Below are 18,090 nucleotides of genomic sequence, written 5' to 3'. Positions count from 1 at the left end.
TCGGTGACTGCACTGGGAACAGCTCTCTCATAGGCTGGTATCTGTTCTCAGAACGTACCTTCATCACCTCACAGTATCCCTAGATAAATCTCAAGATCACCTAATCAGAGAAGTATGTGGCCTGCTCTGGCATGAGATAACCTACACAGGAGTTAAAGACCTTACCATTTTGATCAGCAGAAACCTGAGGAGTATATATAGAAGTGGGTTCTAAGGATGTTACACCAAGGGGGAATCAATACAAGGTTTTATCATGGCAAATTTATTGGCATGGGTGCACTCACCTGAGAATCAACATCTCATATATTGGCATTAATAGTTTGCTAGGATGAGGCATGAGCTCAATAACAGTCTACAAATAATAAATGACCTACAAATGAAATTTGAAGTAATAATTTCAGAATCCCAGAAATACTCTGGCATACTGTAGAGAAGAGAAAACAAGGGCTCCTTAGACATTCTCCATTTTTACCAAGTCATTAAGGATGCATTAGTGATAGAAGTATAAGCATCCCTAAAGAGCTCTGAAGTGGCTGCCCTCTGTCAGATTGATGGTGATAAATGCTGTGGTAGAACTGAGTTTCCTGATCTCAGAATAAGATAATCTCAAATTGGTAGAGGCCACGTGATGGCATATAACCATCAGAGACATGGTGGGCACAATTACCATAATAATCCAAAGAAGAGAAAGTTATTCAGAGTGTTTTGACTTTCAGGGAAAGGTGGTAATGGTTAAAGGACAACAAGAAAGGAAGCAGATTAATAGATTAAGTAGCCTACTAATTTGCTGCTTGACATATATAGGTGGGAAAATTCTAAACTAACTTGTGTTGTCATAATGAAATTTGAAGCATCTCATCCAGTTCACAGACCTGGAACTCTTTGATGATGGAGAAAGATTGGGTCCCTTTGAAGAAAAACCCTGCAATGCTGCCACAGGTGTATAACCATGAACCTTCCCCTAATCCCATGCTTCCCAAACCTGTCTGTACTTTAGACCACCGTAGAATTCTCAAGAACATCCAGGCCAATTAAACCATAATTTCAGAGAGTGAGACCCAGGCATTGATATTTTTTGAAGCTCCCCTGGTGAGCAAATTCCGGGATCACTGCCCTAATTCTTCTCTAGTGGCCATTTCATGGAGAAAGGAAAATACCAGACCTCCTGAGGCTTATTAGATACTGTCTCTTAACTTATATTAATACCTAGAGACCCAGAACCTAATCCTGGACAACTGGTTAAAATAGGAGGCCTAGGAAACTTAAGTGACAGATGGAGTCTTGGCCTGCATCTGGGTTAACAGTGAGTCCAGAGAGACCCATATTGGGGTTATTTCTCCAGTCTTAATGTGTAGTAAGAATAGACATATTTTAATAACTGAAGCAGTCTTCATTTTGGTTTCCTGTCCAATGGAGTGAATGCTATTATGGTAGGAAGGGCTATGTAGAAGTTCATAACTGCTTGTCTCTCACCAAAGCAGTACTGCATCCCTGGGGAACTTGTAGAAATTAGTGCCACCATGCTGGCATAGTGATTCATACCACATTCCCACTTAACTTCCCTTTGTGGTCACCAGATGGGTCATAGGGAATGACAGTATAAAAACCAGATGGGTAGTAAAGAATGACTGGATTACTGCAAGATTTTATCAGGCAAAGATGCCAATTGTAGTTGCTGTTATAGGTGTGGTATTTTCATTGGAGGAAATGAATAGAGACTTTGATATGATATATAGGTATTGCTCTGGAAGTGCCCCCTCACTTCCCATTCCAGTTATTGAGGGAAATCAGAAGTAGATTGTGTTTAACTGACAGAGACAACAGTAAGCCCTTACTGTCTTGTCTCAGCACTGTGCCACCTTTCTATTCTGTGCTGAAGGGACCTTGATCATCTTGCTATGCGATAGAATATCACACTGGTCTATTATAGAAATGAACGTTAAATGAGCCCAAAGAGCAGGAAGTAGTAAACACTCTACATGCTTTCGTAAGACATATGCTTAGCAGAAGGTGCAAGAAAAACCCTGTAAAACTTCAGGGACCTGCCACATGGGATTCAATGGCCAGAGACCTGTTAGGTTATCCATTCAAGTGAGTGACAGTCTGTTGTGTTTTTTACCACCACAGTAAAGAAAAAGGCAAAATGTGTGGCAGGCCTTTTTAGGTTCTGGAGACAACAAAATAGTACTTTTGGGTAACCTAACCTGTTTTATGGGTAACTGTAATTTTGAGTGGGGCCCAGAGCAAACCGTCTTGCCAGTTGGGCCTTATGGTTAGGCAGATACAATGGTATTGGAAGTTCATGTGGTAGAGATGTTATATGAAGCCTCTGAGGGTAAGTGCCAATAGGAGAATTACAAGATTCCTTGGTTTTTGAGTAAAGATCTATCTTCCTCAACCAATGTTTTGTTTTGTTTCTTTGAAAAGCAGCTCCTGGTTTGCTGCTGGTACCTGATAGAGATGGAACTCCTGACCATGGGACATAAGTGACTATGTGAATGATCGAACTACTACTCGTCATGAACTGGTGTTATCTGATTCACCAATCATACAACTGGATGGGCATAACAGCAGTTCACTCCCTACAAAACTGGGTACATGGCCACAACTAAACTGAATAAGCAGGTGACTCAGACTACTGTTATTAGTATCTGCCCCTATTCCTTCAGCACTTCTCCCTCAATCCATATACACTGGCTTCAAAGGAGGTTCCCTCTGACCAATTAATGAAAGAAAAAAGTTTAGGTCTCGTTAATTCACAAAAGGGTCTGCAACGAGCTGGCAATAGCTGGGTGTGAGTGGTCACTATACAACACCATCGCTCAATAGTGGCCCTGAATCACAACAGTACAGGGAAATCCTTTCCTTGAGAACTTTAGGAGACGTGGCCTGAGGTAAGGGTATAGAGTGGTTCATTGTGAGTGGCTTATGAGTTGACAGGCTGGACAAGAACTTAGAACAAATTAGAAAAGTTGTTCAGTTTATGGAGCCAACCAGGAGACAATAACCTCCAAATTTAGGATGCGGACTTCAGAATAAAGTATTATGCTTAAATGCAGTAACCAATATGTAGTGCCATCTTTCCCAGAAGGTATGTATAGTGGAGATGAGCTTGGTCCCTCTATTTTCTATATGTCTATTTTTTTTAAATACTGGGAGCATGTTTTCTGAATTTGGTGAAAAACATGAAATTACAGATCCACAAAGCTCAGTGAAGCACAGGTAGGAAAATTACCAATGTGTGTTATTGTCAAACTGACAAAACTAAGAGAAAATATCTTAAAAGCATTCAGAAAAAGTGCACATCACACACAGGAGGGCTATTATATGAATTTTTAAAAGTTTTTTAATGGAACCATAACACACATGTAGAAAAGTACACAAATATAATTATTTAGCACAACTTATCACAAAGTAAAGATAACTGTGTAATCAACACCCACATCCATAGCTACAACACTAACATGCCCCCTTCTTAGTCATTATTCTTCTTTCTTCCCAAAGGTAATCACTTTCCCAAATTCTAACACCAAAGATTAGGTTTGCCAATGGTTAACTTTTATATATATTGAATACATAACTGTATTCTCTTGTGTCTGGCTTCCTTTGTTTAATATTGTGAGGTTCATCTCTCTGCCCCTCCCCTGCTCACTCATCTCTCACTCTCTCAAAAATAAATAAACATTAAAAAAAATCGTTAAAGAAAATATTGTGAGGTTTATCCATGTTGTTACCTGGATCGGTTGTTCATTTATTTTCATTGTTATACAATGAATGAATATATTGCCATTTACTTATCCATTCTACCGTTGATAGATATTGGCGATGTTTCCATTTAGGGCTATTATAAAGACTGATGCTATGAACATTCTTTTGTATGTCTTTTGGGGTACACATGTATGCATTTTTGTTAGGTTCTCTATTATGCCTAAAAACCCACTTGAAGAATTTTTTGGTCCCTGAAACTTTGGACTTAGTGGTTTTGGTAGTCTTGGTACTAAAGAGAGGAATGCTTCCTAATACTTCAACGAATTAGAAGTGGACACTGTTCACTGGCAGGTTTGGGCTTTTTCTGTCACTAACCAACAAGAGAGAAGGAAATCACTCTACTGGCAGGGTGAGGGATCCCTTTTAACAGGGGGAAATTGCATTGCTGCTATACAGCAGAATAAATATGACTGTATATGGACTGTAACAGTATTCTCTGAGAAGCTTGTTTGTATTCTCTTAGCCAATAGTCCAGTAAAAAACTAGGGTAACCCAAAAAGGACCTCTGCTAGGACTCATCTTACAAGAATGACTGTTGGGAGTACCCCACCCGGTAAGAATCCCATCCAGGCGAGGTACAAACAAAAAGTGAGAGAAACCAAGAATGGATGGTGAATAGGGCACCTGGATAGCTCAATTGGTTAAGCATCTGATTTCAGCTCAGGTCATGATCTCATGGTTTGTGGGTTTGAGCCATCAGGCTCTGTGCTGACAGCGTGGAGCCTGCTTCGGATTCTCTCTCTCCCTCTATCTGCCCTCATGCTCTTCTCTGTCTCTCACTCCCTCTTTCTCTCTCTCAAAAATAAACATTAAAAAAAAAAAGTAAAAAAAAAAAAAGAATGGATGGTGAAAGAAAACAGCTATGTTTATGAATCTAGGCCTCATGACCAGCTTAAAAAAGCAGGTTTTAAGAGACTATGATTATGTTTTGTAACTTCTTTTCTCCCCTACCATATATGAAGAATTCTAGGGTGCTAATAATGTTTATGGTTCCAGAGCTGATTTACACCACCCCATGATGAGTTTGTAACTGATGGGAAGAGATTGCTTAGTGGAAAAGAGTGAGGTGAGCATATCTTTTCTTCCCCTCCACTAGAGGTTACCTTGAACTGGATTTATACTTTGACCACAGGTCATTACTCGTCTCACAGTGAACTCTTCACAATTCTCTCTCCCTCCAGACTCTGATTAAGTTCTTCTGTCTCTTGGAACCCATTCTTGTAATTCTCTTATACGCTACACACACACATTTGTAATTAGTCCCTTTGTAAATAAACCTTCTTTAAATGCTCCTGAATGTATCATTTGTTTCCTATTAGGACTCTTGGACACATGAACTTTTTTTTTTTTTTAATTAAGTAGGCACCATGCCCAACATGGGGCTTGAACTCACAACCCCGAGATCAAGAGTCCTATGTTCTATTGACTGAGCCAGCCAGGCGCCCCTGGACACATGAACTTTTTATCTCTTGAATTGCTTCTTGTCTAAAATCTACTTGGATTTAGCATAGCCGCACAATCTTTATTAGTTTTTGCATGATATACCTTTTTACTTTAAGCTTTTCTGCATTCTCATATTTAAGATTTGTCTCTTGAAAACAGGTTAAAAGTGTACCTTTATAAATCCAAGTCTTTGTCTTTTAATTGGGATAATCAATTTACATTTAGTATAATTATTATATACAGGCTTTAAAGCTGCCATCCTGCTGTTTTTTGTCTCACCTATTCTTTGTTCTTTTTTCTGTACTTTCTTTGGGATTGTTCAAGTGTTTTTTCTATTTCATCTTTTTCTTTTGATTTTTTGTGGTTTTATGTTCTTTTAATATTCTTAGTTACTCTAGAAATGAGAATGTGCATCCATGACTTTTAAAAGCCTAGTATATATTAGTACTTTTTCCACTTCCTAGACAATGTGATTACCTTAGACCACTTTAAGACTATTTTCCTTTGCCTCTCAATTACTGTGTTATTATGTTTTAAATCTGTATGTTTTTAACAACATGATATATTAGCATTGTTTTGTAAACTTACTATTTATTGGGATTTACCTATGTATTTTTCCTTTTCATTGCTCTTCATCTCTTCCAGAATGTGAGAGTGGCTATCTGAGATCATTTCTCTCTGCCCAAAGTCCACTCTTTTTCACAGGGCAGAAATGCTGGTGTCAAATTCTCAATTTCTGTTTGTTTGAAAAAACTTTATTTTGCCTATTTGAAAGTTATATTGTTTGAATGTAAATTCTAAGTTGACAGTATTTTCCTTTGGTACTCTAAAGATAGCATCATTTTGGTTGCAAAGCAGCTGTCTTACTGTCATTCGTTTTGATAAAGTAATTTGTCTTTTTCCTCTGGATGCGTAAATTTTTCCTCTTTGGTTTTCAACAATTTTACGATGATGTGCTTAGGTGTGATTTTCCTTGCCTTTTTCTTGCTTAAGGTTTATAGTGCTGCTTAAATCTGAGGCATGATGCCTTTTACTTATTTTAGACATCTCTTCAAGTATCACTTTTTTATGGTCTCTCATTCCTTTCCTTCTGGGTCTCAACTATATTAGACTTTTTAAAATTCTACACTGTAAGTCTCTTCCACCTTTAAAAATTTACACATTTTCTTCCTTTTGTCTCTGTAAATCTATCTGCATATTTTCTTCTGAACTTTGTCCAATTCCCTAATTTTGTCCTCAACTCCATATAACTGACTACTAAGTCTACCCACTGTGAAAGTCTACCCTCAGCTGAAAGACTGAGGTGTTTATTTCTTCCTTGTGAGCCCTAAACTCCAGTTTTCAACCTCCCTGCCCCCTCCTGGGCCTGTGAGTTTGCAAAAATCTGTGTTCACTTTCTCAGTTGCTTTTGATAGAGTCAGATGTCTCTAGCAGAAAGGGAGCCCTAAATACTCAAGTATCTCTCCGATGTGTCTCCCTCTCCTAGATCTTGGCCCTGCAATCTTCACCAGTTTGGTAGCTTTTTAGTGCCTTTAAAGAAATGTGGTTTTCTTTTTCTTGGCCCACTTTTCTAGTTGCTAGTTATTCTCAGCTAAAGCATAATCAAAACCCACCTAGTTCTTTATTATTAGAAGTGGAACTGCAGACGACTCATTTTTTTTAAAGTAATCTCTACACCCAATGTGAAGCTCAAACTCACAACCCCGATATGAAGAGTCATATGCTCCCTGCTCCACCAACTGAGCCAACCAGACACACCAAGTCCTTGGTGACTTGTGACATTTTTAATGTCAAAAATTTTACTGGATGCTCCTGCCCCCTCTCTATCAAAACACACAAGGTACTAGTCATACATGTTTAGCATATAAACTATAAATAAATATATAAGAAAAACAGACACATCATTATGTCCAAGTCCCCTGTAATAACTATTACTCAGGGATTTGTAACTCAAGGGAAACACTGCTAGAAGCAAAGGCATAGTCTCAGGAAAGTTAGAAGGATATTTGAAGGAACATGAGCCCAGTTTGATTAAGAGACTTGATGTATGAAAGCAGGGATAAAGGTCTGACTTTTATTCTCTATATAATAGGAAACCATTGGAAATTTCTTTATTGTGGTATCTTTAAAATTTTTTTTAATTTTTTTTTATTTTTGAGGGAGAGAGAGACACAGAGTGTGAGCAGAGGAGGGGCAGAGAGAGAGAGGGAGACACAGAATCTGAAGCAGGCTCCAGGCTCTGAGCTGTCAGCACAGGGCCCACAGCGAGGCTCAAACTCACAAACCATGAGATCATGACCTGAGCGGAAGTCAGACACTCAACTGACTGAGCTACCCCTATTGTGGTATCTTTTCATAAAAACTGTGTTCAATACGGTAGTGACATGCAAGATAGACTGAAGAAGAAAGAATACAGGCAGAGAAACCCACTAGGAATCTTTAGTAATGGACCAAATATGAGCTGTTGATGAGAGACATCATGGTGTAATGAAAAGAATGTTGACATTAGAATCACAGGACTTGTAATTACTGGTCCTGTCAACTTGGGCAAGTCATTTAACCTGTGTGATTCTGCTTATTTACATGCCAGTCACCTTGGAGGCCTTTAATAGAATGATGAAATGTTAATAACTTTTGCTTAACTCACAGAGTGGTTATACAAATATAATGATGATAAAAACCTTTTAAAATGCATATTATAAAATTTAAGGTGTAATATGCATTTGAAGATCTGAAGAAATAAAAGTGGAGACTGATAAGGAAAGAGAAGAGTGAAAGAAAAAGATTATTCAAGTATAGTGAATCCTGGTGACTAGAAAATGGAATCACTTACATAAGTCAGTTAAAAGAGGAACTGATGGGGTGCCTGGGTGGCTCAGTCAGTTAGGCATCTAACTCTTGATCTCCGCTCAGACCGTGATCTCAGTTTGGGATCAAGCTGTGTGTCAGGCTCTGCGCCGACAGTGAGGAGACTGCTTGGGATTCTCTCCTTCTGCCCCTCTACACCCCCTTCCTCTCTCTCTCTCAAAATAAATCAACTTAAAAAAAAAAAAGAGGAACTGATTTTGGGAATCAGGACGAGGGAAAAAACAGTGATTTATTTCTTTTTAATTGTGGAAATGTTTAGCAGGCACTTCTCTATTGTATCTATTAATTTCAAATATTCTTAGGTATTTTCATGTGAGATTACTCAATTTCCTTTATAAAATTTTAAGTTTGGGGATAGAGAAAGAAGATATCTCCTTGGGAATATGTATTTCCTCATTTTTTTTTTTTAGTTTATGTGTTTATTTTGGGAGAGAAGAGAGTACAAACAGGGTAGGGGCAGAGAAAAAGGGAGAAAATCCTAACAGGCTCTGCGCTGACCTGGCACAGAGCCCTAGGCAGGCTGCGGATTCAGGAACCCAGAGATCATGACCCCAGGCAAAATCAAGAGTCAGACACTTAACCAACTGAGCCACCCAGGCACCTCATTTTTAATTTAATTTTAATTTATTAAAAAAAATAAAGCATGTACCTGCTGGTTTGATAAAAGTTCCATTTATTTTTGTCCAGTTTATTAGTAAAGTGATTACCTGGGGTACTGCCTGGTTTAAGGATTATTTGTTCCTTCCAATTTTAATACCAAACTGCTATTCTTCAGTGTGTATCACTCTAAATCTTTATCACTATTAGTACTTTAAGGTACTGTACCTTACTAAAATCCAGGCACTTTATTTTTTTTTCAATATATGAAATTTACTGTCAGATTGGTTTCCATACAACACCCAGTGCTCATCCCAAAAGGTGCCCTCCTCAATACCCATCACCCACCCTCCCCTCCCTCCCATCCCCCAGCAACCCTCAGTTTGTGCTCAGTTTTTAACAGTCTCTTATGCTTTGGCTCTCTCCCACTCTAACCTCTTTTTTTTGTTTTTTTTTTCCTTCCCCTCCCCCATGGGTTTCTGTTAAGTTTCTCAGGATCCACATAAGAGTGAAAACATATGGTATCTGTCTTTCTCTATATGGCTTATTTCACTTAGCATCACACTCTCCAGTTCCATCCACGTTGCTACAAAGGGCCATATTTCATTCTTTCTCATTGCCACGTAGTACTCCATTGTGTATATAAACCACAATTTCTTTATCCATTCATCAGTTGATGGACATTTAGGCTCTTTCCATAATTTGGCTATTGTTGAGAGTGCTGCTATAAACATTGGGGTACAAGTGCCCCTATGCATCAGTACTCCTGTATCCCTTGGGTAAATTCCTAGCAGTGCTATTGTTAGGTCATAGGGTAGGTTTATTTTTAATTTTTTGAGGAACCTCCACACTGTTTTCCAGAGTGGCTGCACCAGTTTGCATTCCCACCAACAGTGCAAGAGGGTTCCCATTTCTCCACATCCTCTCCAGCATCTATAGTCTCCTGATTTGTTCATTTTGGCCACTCTGACTGGCATGAGGGGATGTCTGAGTGTGGTTTTGATTTGTATTTCCCTGATGAGGAGCGATGTTGAGCATCTTTTCATGTCAGGCAAACACTTTAACTTCAATTTGAATTTCATGTGAGACATAACAAATGTCTTACTGAAAGTCATATGTATATGCCTTTAATTTAGACTGTGAACTTTTAAGATGGTTTCTGTTCCTTCTGAAATCCTTAGTTTCTCCTAATTGTTTTTAAAATTAAATTGTAATGGACACTCAACCATAACAGTAGCTTTATGTTGTGCCCCAGGAATTTGTCCCCCATAATTTGATTATCTCTGGATTTCTGTAGTATGTTACTGAATCTGTAACTTTACATTTCCAATAACATCCAACATCTTCAGTAAGTTTATAGACTTTAAAAAAATGCTTTGTCCACCATTAGAAAGCTGATTGGGGGTTTAGACCAAACATTCCTCTTACATCCTCATTTGTTCCCTCTCATTTTTGTTTAGTTTCCCCTATTCTTACATGAGTATAAATTTGGTTATACAGAGCTGTTTGCCTTTCCTGCTTTTTTTTGCCCATTACAGTTTTCTGTATTTAACAGCCCTTCTAGTTCTACTCCAAATAAAATATTTTGTATTTTTTACTTGGGACTACAGAAATAATGTATTGGCATCCTCTCTTATCCAGTAGATTTTGGCATGCCCAAATCTGGAAGTGAAAAAAGCAACAACAACAAAAAAAAACAGAGCAGCAAGGAAAATCGGTAAGCTTTATCCTGCAGCAAAAATATCAATCTGTTCTTAAGGAATTAAGTGCTTCACAAAGGTGAGTTCTCCATGTGACTAAGGCTTCAATTATTCATCGTGGACAGTAACCCAGTGCAGTTTGAAGGTCCTTGTCATTACAGGTGACCTAGTAAATGTTTGACAACTAGCTCACCAGGAAAGAAAAAAAAAAAAAGCTTTGATTATGGTGTTTGCAAATTTCTTGGGGTAAATATCCCACTGTGGCTCATTTCAGGCTACCACAGGACATCACAGAACACAGAATTAGAAGAAGGTATATATTATCAAACTATAATATTTCTATAATACGGATATGATCACCATAACCACAAAAACATGGATAATAGTAAAATGAGGAAATGAATTTTGAATATTTATTATTCTTATATATTGGATTTTAACATAATTGTCAGCTTACATAGTTAATTCTTCATAAAGGCTGTGTTTAACAGCCTGCAAAATTTCTAAAAATTTTTTTTTTTTTTTTTTAACGTTTATTTATTTTTAAGACAGAGAGAGACAGAGCATGAACAGGGGAGGGGCAGAGAGAGAGGGAGACACAGAATCGGAAGCAGGCTCCAGGCTCTGAGCCATCGGCCCAGAGCCCGACGCGGGGCTCGAACTCACGTACCGTGAGATCGTGACCTGAGCTGAAGTCGGACGCTTAACCGACTGAGCCACCCAGGCGCCCCTAAAAATGTTTAAATGTACTCATAAAGCAGTATAAGCCAGCTCTAGCATATACTGCTTTCTGCACTCTTAGTTTTGGAAGTGACTTAGGCAATAGCTAATATGAGTTGAATCCTTCATGCCTTTTTCATATTCCTCCATGTATATGATACCTTGTTATGACTTTATTACTCTTTAAAATCTTCTGAGCCAGCTGTAAATGTTTAATTTGTCACTTGTAAATAAACACAAACAAAAGGAACTCCATAAACAATGGGAAAAAATAGAGACATTTCCTCAAGGAAGAAATATAGACAGCAAAACAGCACATGAAAAGATGCTGAACATCATTAGTCACTAGGTAAATGCAAATTAAAATAACAATGAGCTATACCACTACATACCTATTAGAATGGCTGATTAAAAAGACTGGTCATAACAGGTCAGGGGGAATTGGAATTCTCAGTATATAACTAGTGAGAATGTAAAATGGTACAACCACTTGGAAAACAGCTTGGCAGTTTCTTAAAAAGGTAAATGTATACCTATCATAATCCACCTATTCCATTCCTACCTATTTGCCAAAAAGAAAACCTATGTCCATACAAACACTTATACAAGAGTATTTGTTATATACAAAAACTGGAAACAACCAGAATGTCCACCGATGGGTGAATGGATATAGAAATTGAGGCATATCCATACAAAGAATACTACTCAGTAGTAAAAAACAAAAAACTGTTGAGTGACACAACATAGGTAAATCTCAAAATAATTATGCTGAGTGAAAAAAGTCACGGAGGGCATGCCGTTTGATTCTATTTAAATAAAATTATAGAAAATGCCAACTAAGCTATAGGACAAAATGATCATTGGCTTCAAGTGGGTGCAAGGAAGAGGAGTTGGGTTGGGGGAACAGAAAGGGTTTACAAAGGACTACACAGACACTTGTAGTGAGGCATATGTTTATTATCTTGATTTTGGTGATTGTTTCATGGGTGTATACATATGTCAAATTACCAAATTGTGTACTTTAAATATATGTGATATACTGTATGTCAATTATATTTCAATAAAGCTATAAGAAATTTTTTTTTAATTTTTTTTAACATTTATTTATTTTTGACAGCCAGAGACAGCTGTGAGCTGAGCGTGAGCAGGGGAGGGGCAGAGAAAGAGGGAGACACAGAATCTGAAGCAGGTTCCAGGCTCTGAGCTGTCAGCAGAGCCTGACACAGAGCTGAAACTCACGAACCGCAAGATCATGACCTGAGCCCAAGTTGGACGCTTAACCGACTAAGCCACCCAGGCGCCCCCATAAAAATTTTTAAAACTGGTCTGGCCAATGAAGATGAGGAAAAGGCAACTGCTTTGTGCTGGACAATACATTTCTATCTTTGGGAGTAAAACTGTATAGGTTCTTTAGGCAAGCCCTGACCACATTGCTGGCTTATACTGAGATGCTGAGCAACTGAAATGCTCATGTTTTTATCACATGTCTGCTGTTAAGCCAGATTCTCTTCATCTTTATACTTTACACTTCTTTACACATTTTATACTTATCTCTGCTATATTTTATATTATTTATTTCTCATAACTATTATAGTGAGGCTTTGGTATTAATATTTATTAGACAATTGGTTTTTCAGATTCTGTTTAGTGAACACTAGGGAGGGATACTCACAGAACCATCTGAGGTATCCTGAGTGGGTGTGAGGATTGGAAATGCGGGGAAAATGATAAAGATCCTCAGTAGGCAAGGCTCCAGCCTCCAAGTCAGGCAGCTTCTTTGTTTTATAGACTTAAGGGCTCCTGAGGGGAAAAAGTATGAAAATCACCTCTTAAGTTTTCTACAAGCTAAGGCCAGAAGCTAATGCATAGCAGTTGCTCAATAAATATCTGCCAAACGGATCTTGATTAAATTTAAAATGATTCTTTTATGGGGCACCGGGTGTTTCGGTCAGTTAAGGGTCCAACTTCAGCTCAGGTTATGATCTTATGATGGTTTGTGGGTTCCAGCCCCTCGTCCAGCTCTGTACTGACAGCTCAGAGAGCCTGGAGTCTGCTTCAGATTCTCTCTCTCTCTCTCTCTCTCTCTCTCTGCCCTTCCCTGGCTTGTGCTTTCTCTCTCCCTCAAAAACAAAAAATATCTAAAGGAATAAAAATAATAAATAAAATGCACTCTCGCTTCTTTCTGCACTCCCTCTCATGTGGCACATAAACATTTATTCTGTCATCTGAGTTTCTTGAGGTGGAAGTATTAATTTTTGAGAACTGCTATTGATTTTACACTAAGAAAGGTACCGATTGCAAGGAAGATGGAAGAACAGAAGGATCCTGAGCTCACCTCCACCCCCCACCCCCGCCAGACACACCCACACTGCAACTACATTTAATATAACTCACTCTGAAAACGACCTGAAGACTAGCAGAACAACTTTTCCACAGCTACTGATATAAAGAAAAAGCCACATTCATTACAGTAGGAGGAGCAGAGACTCAGTCAAGAACCAAAACCCCTGGCCTGGCAACCCACAAGTAGGAGGGATATCATAAGATATCATAGGAGTTCCTCTCTAAGGAACGAAGAGATCAGGCTCCACATCAGGCACCTCTGGCTGTGGGGACCTGCACAGGGAAGATAAATCCCCATAAAATCTGCCTTTGAAGATCAGTAGGACCACCATAACTCTAAGAGAGCCAGAAGGCAATAAGAAACAAAGACGCCACTCATAAGGCCAGAGCACTAGATCACTTAGTCTGAGACCCAGCACAGGGGCAGCAGTTTGGAAAGCACCTGGGTTATACATGAAGGAAATCTAATTTTAGGGTGTTCTGGAGGGGCAGGGCAGTACTGGTGGGCACCATTTTTCTTGCCCTCTTTCCGCTTAGCTGGACAGACGGTTGTGTGAGCCAGTTCTGATACTCTCCATCTGTCCTGAGAAAACTACTTGCTCCTCCCCAGCATTTCCCTACAGACCTGTCCGGTCCAATCTGCACCACATCTGGCAAGCAGCCTCAGTTGTTTTTTGGGGTTTGTTAATTGGTTGGTTGGTTTGTGGTTGGTTTTTAAGATTTTATTTGGGTAACTCTATACCCAACATGGGGCTTGAACTCACAACCCCTAGGTCAAGTCACATGCTCCACCAACTACCAATGCCCTTCCAGAGCAACTTCTGCCCCAGGGAGGTGGAGTGCTAGCCCCACCCACCAGCATGCCCACCAAAGGTGGAGGTGAGACTCTTAGACTTCTACACTGGAACTAACCCTATCTACCAGCACACCCACTACAGCCAGATCTCATAACTGCACAGGGGTCCACCCCTACCCACCAGTACACCCATAAGTAGTCATGGCTAATCACTGCAGCCAGCTAGGCTGGAGGCCAGACCTGCCCACTAGCATGCCTGCGGCAGTCATGCCAAGTCACAACAGGAGGGTGAATGCAGTCCACAGAGGAGACATCCTTGGATTACCTGGTTCTGGTGACCAGAGAGGATTGTGCTACTGGGCCCCACAGGACACCTTCAACATAAGGCCACTACTTTCAAGATCAGGAGATAGAGGAATATGTTCCAAACAAAAGAATAAGGCAAAACCTGAGAAAGAGAACTAAACAAAATAGAGATAAGGAATCTATCTGATAAAGAGTTCAAAATAATGCTCATAAAGATGCTAACCAGATTTGAGAGAAGTATATGAGCTCAGTGAGAACTTTAACAAAAACTTCAAAAAAATCAATCAGAGCTAAAGAATACAATAACTGAAATGAAAAATACACTAGAGGAAATCAACAGCAGATTAGAGAATACAGAAAAATGGATCAGTGATCTGGAAGACAGAGTAATGGAAAGCACCCAAGCCGAACAGTAAAAACAAAAGAGATTTAAGGAAAAAAAAAAAAAAAAAAGATAGGTTAATGGACTTCTAGGACAACATCAAGTACACTAACATTCATATTATACAGGCCCCAGAAAAAGAGAAAGGGGCAGAAAACAATTTGAGAAAACAACAGCTGAAAGCCTCCTTAAGTTTAAGGGGGATGAAAACAGACACCCAGGTCTAGGCTATACAGAAAACCTCAAACAAGTGAGCGCAAGGCAGTCCACACCAAGACACATAATTAAAATGTCCAAAATTTGGGACACCTGGGTGGCTCAGTAAGTTAAGCGTCTGACTCTTGATGTCAGCTCAGATCATGATCTCAGAGTTATGAGACTGAGCCCTGCACTGGACTATATGCTGGCATGGAGCCTGCTTAATATTCTCTGTCTCCCTCTTCCTCTGTTCCTCACCCACTCAGGCACATGCATGCACTCTCTCTCAAATAAATAAATAAAATGTCCAAAATTAAAAACAGAGAATCTTAAAAGCAGCAAGAGAAAAGCAAATAGTTACATACCAGGGAAATCTCATAAGGCTATTACTTGGCTTGTCAGCAAAAATTTGCAGGCCAGAAGGGAGCAGCACTATATATTCAAAGTGCTCAAAGGAAAAAACCTATAACCATGAAGACTCTACTGGGCAAGGTTATCATTCAGAATTGAAGGAGAGATAAAGAGTTTCTCAGATAAACAAAAGTTAAAGTTCAGCACCACTAAACCAGCCTTACAAGAAATGTTAAAGGGAATTCCATAAGCAAATAAGAAAAGGCCACAACTAGAAGAAAATTGTAAAAGGAAAAAATTCCACTTGTAAAAACAAACACATAGTAATGGTAGTAGATCAATTATAAAGAAAGAGCTGGGGGCGCCTGGGTGGCTCAGTTGGTTAAGCGTCTGACTTCAGCTCAGGTCATGATCTCGCGGTCCGTGAGTTTGAGCCCCGCGTCGGGCTCTGTGCTGACAGCTCAGAGCCTGGAGCCTGCTTCAGATTCTGTGTCTCCCTCTCTCTCTGACCCTCCCCCATTCATGCTCTGTCTCTGTCTCAAAAATAAATAAATGTCAAAAAAAAAAATTTTTTTTAAAAAAGAAGAAAGAGCTGGTTCTCTGAAAAGCTAAAAACCTTTAGCCAGACTCATCAAGAAAAAAAGAGAAAGAACTCAATATGAGAAACAAAGGGGATGTTTCAACTGACACCACAGAACTACAAAGGATTGAGACTACTATGAAAAATTATATGCCAACAAATTGGACAACCTAGAAGAAATGGATAAATTACTAGAAACATACAGTCTCCTGAGACTGAAGGAGGAGAAAATCTGATTACTACTAAGAAAATGGGATCAGTAATAAAAAAAATTCCCAACAAACAAAAGTCCAGGATCAAATGGCTTCACAGGTGAATTCTACCAAACATTTAAAGTTTATTTATTTATTTATTTTGAAAGAGAGACAGCACATACGCACACGTGCACACGAGTGGGGAAGGGGCGGAGAGGGAGAGAAAGAATCCCAAGCAGGTTCTGCCCTGTCGGCACTGAGCCCGATGTGGGGCTTAAACTAATGAACAGTGAGATCATGACCTGAGCCAAAACCAAGAGTCAGACGCTTAACCTACTGAGCCACCCAGGTGCCCTGAATTCTACGAAACATTCAAAGAACTGATGCCTATCCTTCTCAAACTATTCCAAAATATAGATGAGGATTGAATGCTTCCAAATTTATTCTATGAAGCAACAATTATCCTGGTAACAAAACCAAAGACACTACAAAAAAAGAAGTACAGACCAATATTCCTAATGAACATAGATGCAAAAATCCTCAACAAAATTTAACAAACCAAATTCAACAATATGTTAAAAGGATCATTCACCACAATCAAGTAGGATTTATGTTGGGGATTACAGGTTCAATACCTGCAAATCAATCAACATGATATGCCACATTAACAATATGAAGGATAAAAATCATGATCATTTCAAAAAATGCAGAAAAAGCCCTGGTCAAAACTCAACATCTATTCATTATAAACACTCTCAACAAAGTGAGTTTAGAGAGAACATACATCAACAAAATAAATGCCATATTGGAAAAATCCACATCTAACATCATATTCAGCAGTGAAAGGCTAAAAGCGTTCCTCTAAGATCAGCAACAAGACAAGGATGTCCACTCTCACCACATTTATTCAACATAATACTACAAGTCCTAGCCACAGCAATCAGATAAGAAAAATAAATAAAAGGTATCCAAATTGGTAAGGAAGAAGTAAAACTTTCACTATTTGCAGATGACCTGACACTACATATTGAAAACCCTAAAGACTTCACCAAAACGCTATTAGAACTAATGAATGGAGTCAGTAAAGTTGCTGGATACAGAAACAATATACAGAAATCTGCCACATTTCTATACACTTAGAACAAACCATGAGAAAGACAAATTAAGAAAACAATCCCACTGACAACTGCATCAAAAAAAAGAATAAAATACCTATGAATGAATTTAACCAAGGAGATAAAAGAAGCGTACTCTGCAAATTATATGGATAAGGCACAAATAAATAGAAAGATGTTCTGTGCTCATGGATTGGAAGAATTAATATTGTTAAAATGCCCATACTTTCCAAAGCAATCTACAGATTCAATGAAATCTCTATCAAAATACCAGCAGTATTTTTTACAGAACTAGAACAAACAATCCTTAAATTTGGGTGTAACCACAAAAGACCTCAAATAGCCAAAGTAATCTTGAGAAAAAAGAACAAAGCCAGAGGTATCACAATCCCAGTTTCAAACTGTACTACAAAGCTATAATAATCAAAAGAATATGGTACTAGCACAAAAATGAACACAGAGAATCAATAGAGAGGAATAGAGCCCAGAAATAAATCCACGCTTATATGGTTAATTAATCTAAAACAAAGGAGGCAAAAATATACACTGGGGAAAAGATAGTCTCTTCAATAAATGGTGTTGGGAAACCTGGACAGTTAAATGCAAAAGAATGGAACTGGACCACTTTCTTAACAATATACACAAAAATAATGCAAAATGGATTAAAGACCTAAACATAAGACCTGAAATCATAAAATTCCTAAAAGAAACCATAGGTAGTAAACTCGG

General features: G+C 38.7%; 1 long non-coding RNA gene across 7 annotated transcripts in view; it reads left to right on the top strand.

Moving 5' to 3' along the window:
- LOC132692252 (uncharacterized) overlaps positions 1–18,090 on the top strand; it is a 43,921-nt gene that overhangs the window by 16,462 nt on the left and 9,369 nt on the right. For 2 of the 7 annotated variants that reach the window (XR_013555189.2, XR_013555188.2), the window contains exons 2-3: positions 2,431–2,625; positions 10,318–10,393. This is a non-coding gene — a long non-coding RNA (uncharacterized LOC132692252). Of the gene's footprint in view, positions 1–2,427; positions 2,626–4,730; positions 4,835–10,317; positions 10,771–18,090 lie in introns of those variants that run through there. The other 5 variants (XR_013555190.2, XR_013555192.2, XR_013555191.2 and 2 more) reach the window with 5 other exon arrangements.

This window comes from Panthera onca, chromosome B1, assembly GCF_046562875.1.
Source record: "Panthera onca isolate mPanOnc1 chromosome B1, mPanOnc1 haplotype 2, whole genome shotgun sequence".
Classification (NCBI taxonomy): Eukaryota; Metazoa; Chordata; class Mammalia; order Carnivora; family Felidae; genus Panthera; species Panthera onca.
The sequence above is the reverse complement of the archived record's forward strand: the minus strand, read 5'-3'. Positions and strand labels throughout refer to the sequence as shown.